At 46.3% G+C, this 9,790-nt stretch overlaps 1 pseudogene; it reads right to left on the bottom strand.

The window, feature by feature from the left end:
* Positions 1-555: 555 nt before the first annotated feature.
* Positions 556-9,790, bottom strand: part of LOC126992268 (uncharacterized) — a 20,690-nt pseudogene continuing 11,455 nt past the window's right edge.

Here is a 9,790-nt window from a genome sequence, read left to right as displayed (position 1 = left end):
CTCGTTCTGATTGTTCCAACAACTCACAAACTCGCTTCAAAGTCTCGTAAGCTCGTTCTAATTTATCCAAAAGTACTTGTAAATTTACTCCCATTGGTCAAAAGATACTTGTAAATTCACTCCCATTGGTTAAAAAATACTTGTAAATTCACTCCCATTGGTCAAAAAATACTTGTAAATTCACTCCCATTGGTCAAAAAATACTTGTAAATTCACTCCCATTGGTCAAAAAATACTTGTAAATTCACTCCAATTGGTCAAAAAATACTTGTAAATTTACTCCCATTGGTCAAAAAATACTTGTAAATTCACTCCCATTGGTTAAAAGATACTTGTAAATTCACTCCCATGGGTCAAAAGATACTTGTAAATTCACTCCCATTGGTTAAAAGATACTTGTAAATTCACTCCCATTGGTCAAAAGATACTTGTAAATTCACTCCCATTGGTTAAAAAATACTTGTAAATTCACTCCAATTGGTCAAAAAATACTTGTAAATTCACTCCCATAGGTCAAAAAATACTTGTAAATTCACTCCCATTGGTCAAAAAATACTTGTAAATTCACTCCCATAGGTCAAAAAATACTTGTAAATTCACTCCCATAGGTCAAAAAATACTTGTAAATTCACTCCAATTGGTCAAAAAATACTTGTAAATTTACTCCCATTGGTCAAAAAATACTTGTAAATTCACTCCCATTGGTCAAAAAATACTTGTAAATTTACTCCCATTGGTCAAAAAATACTTGTAAATTTACTCCCATGGGTCAAAAAATACTTGTAAATTCACTCCCATGGGTCAAAAAATACTTGTAAATTCACTCCCATGGGTCAAAAAATACTTGTAAATTCACTCCCATGGGTCAAAAAATACTTGTAAATTCACTCCCATGGGTCAAAAAATACTTGTAAATTCACTCCCATTGGTCAAAAAATACTTGTAAATTCACTCCCATGGGTCAAAAAATACTTGTAAATTCACTCCCATTGGTCAAAAATACTTGTAAATTTACTTCCATTGGTTAAAAGATACTTGTAAATTCACTCCCATTGGTCAAAAAATACTTGTAAATTCGCTCCCATTGGTCAAAAAATACTTGTAAATTCACTCCCACTGGTCAAAAAATACTTGTAAATTCACTCCCATTGGTCAAAAAATACTTGTAAATTCACGTCCATTGGTTAAAAGATACTTATAAATTCACTCTTATTGGTCAAAAATACTTGTAAATACACTCCCACTGGTTAAAAGATACTTGTAAATTCACTCTTATTGGTCAAAAATACTTATAAATTCACTCCCATTGGTTAAAAGATACTTGTAAATTCACTCTTATTGGTCAAAAATACTTGTAAATTCTCTCTTATTGGTCCGAGAAGACTTGTAAATTCACTTCCATCGGTCAAAAAAATCATATAATATTTTCTAATTGGTCCATCAACTCGTACTTCACTCCCATTGGCCCTACAGACTCAAGCCACCCTCTCATTGGTCCACAGACTCAAGCCACGCTCCCATTGGCCCACAGACTCAAGCCACTTTCCTGTTGGCCCCCCGTACTCAAAGCTAACTTCTGTTGGTCCACGAGCTCACAGAATCGCTCTCATTGGCCCCACAGACTCAAACCACACTCCCACTGGTTCCTGGTACTCAAGACACCCTTCCATTGGTCCACAGAATCCAGCCAATCACCAACTGGCCCCCCGTACTCACAACGCACTTCTACTGGCCCACGAGCTCACAGAATCGCTCTCATTGGCCCCACAGACTCAAGCCACCTTCCCATTGGTCCACAGCTTAGGGCATCACCAGGACACGCGCTGATTGGCCAAAAGAAGGGGAGGTAATGACGTCACAGCCACTCTCGCCCGTGACTGGCTGGCGGGTCAGGGGGTCATCACGCGGCGGCCAGCAGCAGGATGAGGAGCGGCGCGAGGAGCAGCGACGTGACCAGGCTGGGGGGGGCGTCGGCGCCGCTGGAGTGGGCTGCGCGGGGGACTGGGGGGAGGGAGGAGGGAGAGGGGAGAGGGGGAGGGGATGGTTAGTTAAGTTTGTTACTCTTACTTATTGTTACTTAAGGATTATTTTGCTGTTATTACTTATGAGACTAATTACTACTACTACTACTACTACTACTGCAAAAAACAACAACTACTACTTCTACTACTACATCTGCTACTACAAAAACAACAACAACTACTACTACTACTACTACTTCTACTACTACTGCTACTACTACTACTGCAAAAACACTACTACTATTACTACTACTGCTACTACTACTACTACTACTACTACTACTACTACTGCTACTACTACTACTACTACTGCTACAGCTACTATTACTACTGCTACTACACTAATCATAATAATGATAATAGTGACAATAATAACATTGGTACTAATACTATTATCATTAATATTATGGTTACTACTACTACTATTAATACTAAAACTACTATTACAACCTTAAACTCTACTTAAATTAACACACACACACACACACACACACACACACACACACACACACAGACAACCGCCCCCCTCAACCACAATTCCCCCCAGGTCAAACACACAACCGCACCTCTTCCCCCCACTTCCCTTCCCCCCTTTACTTACTCTCATTGTTCCACTCCGGGACGGTCGCTGGCTTGGTCTTCTTCACCCAGGGGTTCCGGGTCGTGGGGGGCCACCATGGGGGGCGCGAGGAGGGGTCCAAAGGGGGCGGAGTGGTTGAAGACGCCCTCGCCTCGATTTCGCTGCACGTGGCTGTGGGAAGGAGGAAGAGGTGGTGGTGGTGGTGGTGGTGGTGGTAATGGTGGTGGTGGTGGTGGTGGTGGTGGTGGTGGTGATGGCAATGGTGGTGGTGGTGGTGATGGTAATGGTGGTGGTGGTGGTGGTGGTGGTAATGGTGGTGGTGATGGTGGTGGTGTGTGTGGTGAAGTGTTGTGTGGTGTTGTGAAGAGGAGGGTGACAGATAGATAGATAGATAGAGAGAGAGATAGACAGAGCGAGAGAGAGAGAGAGAGAGAGAGAGAGAGAGAGAGAGAGAGAGAGAGAGAGAGAGAGAGAGAGGTTGTGTGTGTGGTAATGTGTGTATATGTGTACGTGTCTGACCCTCCTTCTCTCTCTCTCTCTCTCTCTCCATCCCTTCATCTATTCCTTCCTCTACCCTTCCTTCCTTCCTTCTATCTACCTTTCCTCACCTTTCCTTCCTTTGCTTTATTCCCCCATCAAACCTTTCCTCTACCCATCCTCCTCATCCCTGCCTTTTATCTAACATTACCTCTCTGTTCCTTCATCCCCTCCATTCCTCCCCTCTCCTCCATATCTTCCTCCCCTTCCCTCCTCCTCACCTTGCCTGACGAGCTTCATGCCGTGCGCCAGGGGTTGCAGGCCTCTCTGGCAGCTCGTCCCGGCCTCTATAATGAAGATCTCCCTCGGGCTCACCACCACGCCGGCAAAGCACTCGTAGGTGTTCACGTCGCGGCGGTGCGTGAAGGTGTACATGACCCCGCCCTCACTCCACTGGCCCAGGCACCGGTAGTCACGCTCTGCAGGGACGGGGGCAGGGAGGGGTTACGGGGGGGGAAGAGGAAGGTGAGGAGTGCTGAAGGAGGGTGTGTGAAAGAGAAAGAGAAGGAGTGACGGTAAAGACAGGTGGATAGTTTACAGAGACCCGTGAAATGGTTACAGAGAAAAGGAGAGAATGAAGGTGAATAGAGTTTACAGAGACGTGAAATGGTTACACAGAAAAGAAGGAGAGAGTGAAGGTTAAGTTTACAGAGAGGTGAAATAGTTACAGAAAGAAGGAGTGAAGGTTAAAGACAGGTGGCTCAAGAGTTTACAGAGAGGTGAAATGGTTACAGAGAAAAGAAGGAAATAGTGAAGGTAAAGTTTACAGAGAGGTGAAATGGTTACAGAGGAAAGAAGGAGAGAGTGAAGGCAAAGTTTACAGAGAGGTGAAATGGTTACAGAGGAAAGAAGGAGAGAGTGAAGGTAAAGACAGGTAGATCAAGAGTTTACAGAGGTGAAATGGTTACAGAGAACAGGAGAGAGTGAAGGTTAATACGTGTGAATCAAGAGTTTACAGAAAGGTGAAACAGTTACAGAGAAAAGTGTGAAGGTGTAGGAAAAGGTAAAGACAGGTGGACCAAGAGTTTAAAGAGAGGTGAAATATTTAAAGAAAAGAAAGAGAGGATGAGTGTAAATAAAGGACGTATAGAAGGGAGGTAATAAAGATACAGATAGCGAAGGGTTACAGACAGAAGAAAGGGAGGATGAGTAAGAGAGAGTGAAGATAAAGAGAGATGGATAGAGTTTACAAAGATGAAGTAGTTACAGAGAAAGGAAGGAGAGAGTGAGTTTTAAATAAAGAAGGACGTAGAGAGGAGAAGAAAATATACAAACTGTGAAGGGTTACAGAAAGAAGAAAAGGAGGATGAGAGAGAGAGAGTAAAAAGTGCATGGAAGAGAAAAAGAAGAAGAAATATAGGGAAAGGAGAATCGGTTACAGAGAGAAGAGGGAAGGGGTTGATAAATAAAGAGATGAAGAGAAGGAATAAAGGAAAACTAGGATAACAAAAGAGGAAGAGGAAGAGAGATAGACAAGAAACAAGAGGAGACACACAAAGGTTCATTTTTTATGGTGGTTAGTATAAACATCACACACACAAACGCACAAACAAACACACATACATGCATCAAACAAACAGAGACATGCAAACAAACACCACATAAGGAGGCAAGATACGACAACCAACAAACAGACGAACAAACATTAGAATTCCAGGTAAGGTAGCGAGGTGGAGGAGCAACAGGTGGTGGTGGTGGTGGTGGTGGAGGTGGTGAGGGCAGTGGAGGTGAAAGGGAGTGCAGTAAGGAAGCGACGTGGTAGGTGGGAAGGTTAGTGGAGGTGGTGGTGGTGGTTTGACAGGGGGTGGGGAGGTGATGTGGTAGGTGGTGGTGGAGGTGGTGGTGGTGAGGGGGTGGAGGTGAGGGGTGCAGTGGGAGGCGACATGGTGGAACAAGGTTAGTGGTGGAGGTGGTGGTGGTGTGGTTTTTTTGGCAGGCAGGAGTAGGTGCGGTAGGAGGCGACATGGTAGGTGGAAAGGTTATGGTGGAGGTGGTGGGTTTGAGGGCGGGGTAGGTGATGTGGTAGGTGGTGGTGGTGGTGGAGGTAAGGGGGGGGGGGTGAGGGGGTGGAGGTGAAGGGTGCAGTGACGTGGCTGACATTGGTAGGTGGGAAGGTTAGTGGAGGTGGTGGTGGTGGTTTTGACAGGGGGGTGGGAGGTGATGTGGTAGGTGGTGGTGGGTGGTGGTGGTGAGGGGGGTGGAGGTGAGGGGTGCAGTGGGAGGCGACATGGTGGGTGGAAGGTTAGTGGTGGAGGTGGTGGTGGTGGTTTGAGGGGGGTAGGAGGTGGTGATGTGGTGGGTTGTGGTGGTGGTGGTAGTGGTGAGGGGGGGAAGGAAGTGATGTGGTAGGTGGGAAGGTTAGTGGTGGTGGTGGTGGTGGTGAGGGAGGGGGGAGGGGTAGAAAGTGATGTGGTAGGTGGGAAGGTTAGTGGTGGTGGTGGTCGTGAGGGGGGGGGGGTAGGAGGTATGTGGTAGGTGGTGGTGGTGGTGGTGGTGGTGAGGGGGGGGGGGGTAGGAGGTATGTGGTAGGTGGTGGTGGTGGTGGTGGTGATACAATAAGATACATCAATTCGTGCAACGTTGGTGGTGGAGGTGATAATAAAACGGTGGTGATAGTGGAGGTGGAGGTACTGGTGGTGATAATGGAGGTAACATTGGTCATAATACTGGTGCTAGTGGAGGTGGAGGTGGTGGAGGTGGTGGTGGTAAGATAACTAGCGGTGGTGGTGGTGATGGTGTTAGAGGTAATGGAGGTATTGCAACAGGTGGTGGTGGTGGAGGTGGTGGTGGTGACAAACATAACTAACGGTAGTGGTGCTGGTGGTGGTGGTGGTGGGGGTGGAGGCGGTGGTGATGATAGTGGTGGTGGTGGTGGTGGAGGTAACATAACTACAGTGGTGGTGGAGGCGGTGGTGATGGTGGTGGTGGTGGTGGTGGTGGTGGTGGAGGTGCTACAATCACACACACGCACACACACTAATGGCACCTAACCTTCCACAACGCCGCTGAACACCAGCTCCTCCATGGTCCCAGGTGGGCTGCAGGGCCCCACGCGGACGTGAAAGGCCCTTCGTGTGGGGCGGCGGTGGGGGTGGGGGCAGGGGTGGGGGACTGGGGGAGAGGGGGCGAGGGGAGGGTGAGGGGAGTGTCCTGTTCTGGGTGTGCGTCTGAGCAAGGGCCGTGGAGTGGTGTGGGTGTGGGTGGTGGTGTGGGGAGGTGTCAGGGTCGGAATGGGTGGAATCTGGTCTGTAATGTGTGGAATCTGGTCTGGAATGGGTGGAATCTGGCCAGAATGGGTGGAGTCTGGCCGGGAATGGATGGGATCGGTTCGGGAATGTATATAGTCAGTCCTGGAATTCGTGGCGTCAGATCTGTACGAGTCTTCATTCACTCCATCATTCTCTGTATCGGAGCTAAAAGACGCTGAGTCCAGGCTGTCTGGGGCTGAGTGAGGGCTGTCAGGCACCATATCAGGAGCTGAACAGGGCTGTCTGGGGGCTGTTCTGTACTTGAGGAGGTCAGGAAACACATACACTTGCTTCTGCGTGCGTTCTCTTCTCCTAGACTTGGCTCCTATGGTCGTGAACTGCTCCTCAGGTGACCATCCCAAGGCTATGGCGCGTGTCCTAGCCCATGATAGCTGGCGTGGGGAGTGGCGTAGGGCATGGCGGACCCCTCTATGCCCCTTATGCCACCTCTGTTTGGGCTTAGGTGGTGTGGCGTAGCGTTGAGGTCGATGAAGGGACGGAGAGGCAGAGGGAAGGTTGTCGAGGCCTCTGTTGATGGTTCTAGTTCTGTTTCCCTCTGTGTCCTCCTCCTCCTCCTCTTCCTCTTCCTCTTTTTCTGTACCTATTGTATATGGAGATTGTGGTGGTGGTGGTGGTGGTGACAGTGGTGTTACGTGGTGATAGTAGAGAGTGTTGGTGGTGATATTGGTGGTGGTGATCGTAGTAGTGGTAGTTGTGATGATAGTAGTAGTAGTGGTAATGAGTAGTAGTAGTAGTAGTAGTAGTAGTAGTAGTAGCAGTAGTAGTAGTGGTAGTAGTGGCAATTGGTAGTAGTAGTAGTAACATGGGAAACTACAACTACAACCACTACTGATGACAATGAATAGTTAAGAGTAAGTCATTGTTAGTTAAGTTAGTCTGGTAAGTAAAGTAATTAAGTGTTAGTAACATTATTGGTTTAGTAACACACACGAACATCTACACACACGTTAAGTAAATCCGTCAATTAGAAAGAACAGTAGCAGAATCATTTATCTAACTAACACTAACTCTAAAGACCCTTCTAATTGCATAACATTAATATTATAGATGTTAGTAGAAATGTTAGTAGTATCAGTAGTATAAGTGTTAGTAGTAGAACAAAAGCAATGGCAGTAGTGTGCGTTATATCAAAAGAACAGTCGTAGTAGTAGTAGTAGTAGTAGTAGTAGTAGTAGTTAGTAGTAGTAGTAGTAGTAGCAGAAAGGAAATCCTGTGTTAGCATAATAGCAGGAAAAAATGAAGTAAATGACGTAAAAAAACTGTAACTATTCATCCAGGAAGTTAAATGGAAGGGAACTGAATTATTTAACACACAACATCCTCTCTCTCTCTCTCTCTCTCTCTCTCTCTCTCATATTCTTGACTCCTTTATTCATCTCTCTTCCTCTCTCTCTCTCTCTCTCTCTCTCTCTCTCTCTCTCTCTCTCTCTCTCATCTCTGCAACATCTCTTCTCTCCTCTCTCTCTCCTCTCTTAAACATTCTCCTCCTCTTTCCATCATCTTTCTCTCTTTCTCATCCCTTCCCTCTCACAGCATCATTTCCCTCTCCTCTCTCCTCCTACAGCATCCTCTCCTTCTCCCTCTCTCCTCTCTCGTCACTTACCTTCCAGCACCTCCAGGTCGTTAGCACAGACGTGGACGGTGTAGTACATGTGCTGGGGGTCCTTGCAGTCTGAGGAGAGCTTCATAGAGCTCTGGGCGTCGGGAATCACGCCTGTACTCGCCCGTGATGGGACAGCCAGACAGGTTCTCCTCGCGCTAGTCCTGGGCGGGAGAGAGAGAGAGGGGAGGTGTGGTGAGGAAGGGAGTAGGAAAAGGGTAGTGAGAGAGAAGGAGAGAATGGATGAAGAGGAGAGAAGGTTAGTGTGAAAATGAGGTGTGGGAAGGAAGGGATAGGGAGGGAGAGTTCGAGAGGAAGACAGAAGGGAAGGGATGGAGGAGGAGGAAACATTGTAGAGGCTACGAAAAGGAGAAAAGAAAGGCGAGGTAAGAATATGAAGGAAGGAGAATAAGAAAGAGTAAGGAAGAGTGGGAAGGAAGGAAAAAAAAGGAGAGAAAATAAAAATAAAAAAGGAAGAAGAGTAAAACAAACACTAAGAAAAAGATTAAAGGAAAGGAAGAATATGAAAACCGAAGAAAAGAACCACAGAAAAAAGAGAACACACACACACACACACACACACACACACACACACACACACACACACACACACACACACACACACACACACGGCCTTGCGTGGTCCATCTCTGCCACGGAACACATCGTCAGGAGCAGACTCTTGTAGCGTTGTAGACATCGCTGGGAAGAACGCCTGGAGGAGGAGGAAGAAGAAGAGGTTAGTGGAGGAGGAGGAGGAGGAGGAGGAGGAGGAGGAGGAGGGGGAGGGGGAGGGGATTAAAGGGTGTTGTATAGAGAAGAATGAGGGAGGAAAAGAGGTAAAAGAGAGAGAGAGAGGGAGAGAGGAAACAAGGAGAGGAGATGGAGGAGGAGGAGGAGGAGGTGATTAGTGGAGTTGGAAGGAGTGGTGGTGGTGGTGGTGATGATTAGTGGTGGTGGTGGTGGTGGAGGTGGTGGAGGTGGATGGCAAACAGGAAGACAAACACACAAGGAAAATGCTGATGAAAAAAGGAGACAAATAAAAGAGATAAAAGAAGGAAATAAAAGAGGAGGAAGAGGAGGAGGAGGAGGAGATGGAAGAGGAAGGAAGACAATGGAAGAGAGACAAAACACACGTACAAACACACAAAAGCACTGCAAACACAAAGAAAAACACACACACACACACACACACACACACACACACACACACACACACACACACACACACACACACACGGGAGCCTTGAACAAAAGAGGAAGTGACTCACGGGGACCTCAATGAGTCACAGTTATTTGCATTCATCACCCACAAAAAACACACATTCAGTAATTTCGAAATGAGTGGAAAAAAAAACTTCAATTATCCTCTAAGTCCTTCATGCAATCGTTCATTACTTATTTACTTGATTGACATTGTATTTATAAGTGTCTCTCAATCAGGTCTTTAAAAACACACATATACACTTATTTTCTTTACTCGATATATGCCTATTTATTTATCTATATATACACTTATTTCTTTAATGTTTGTTTGTTTGTTTGTTTGTTTTTACAGCAGAGGAGATAGTGCAAAGGCGTAAAAAAATAACAATAATGAAAAAAATAAAGCCCGCTACTTACTGCTCCTAAATAGAGTAGAGTGGGGTAGAGTGCCCTTACAACTCTCTCTCTCTTCTCTCTCCACACACACACGGATTTCCTCACTAAGGCATTTCCAGCAGTCAAGTTAGTCACTCATTCTTTACTGCGCGTCTTCCTGTCTATATACAAGCTGGTTTCT

The sequence above is a fragment of the Eriocheir sinensis genome, unplaced genomic scaffold (assembly GCF_024679095.1).
Source record: "Eriocheir sinensis breed Jianghai 21 unplaced genomic scaffold, ASM2467909v1 Scaffold432, whole genome shotgun sequence".
Classification (NCBI taxonomy): Eukaryota; Metazoa; Arthropoda; class Malacostraca; order Decapoda; family Varunidae; genus Eriocheir; species Eriocheir sinensis.
This window is presented reverse-complemented; position numbering and strand designations above follow the sequence as displayed.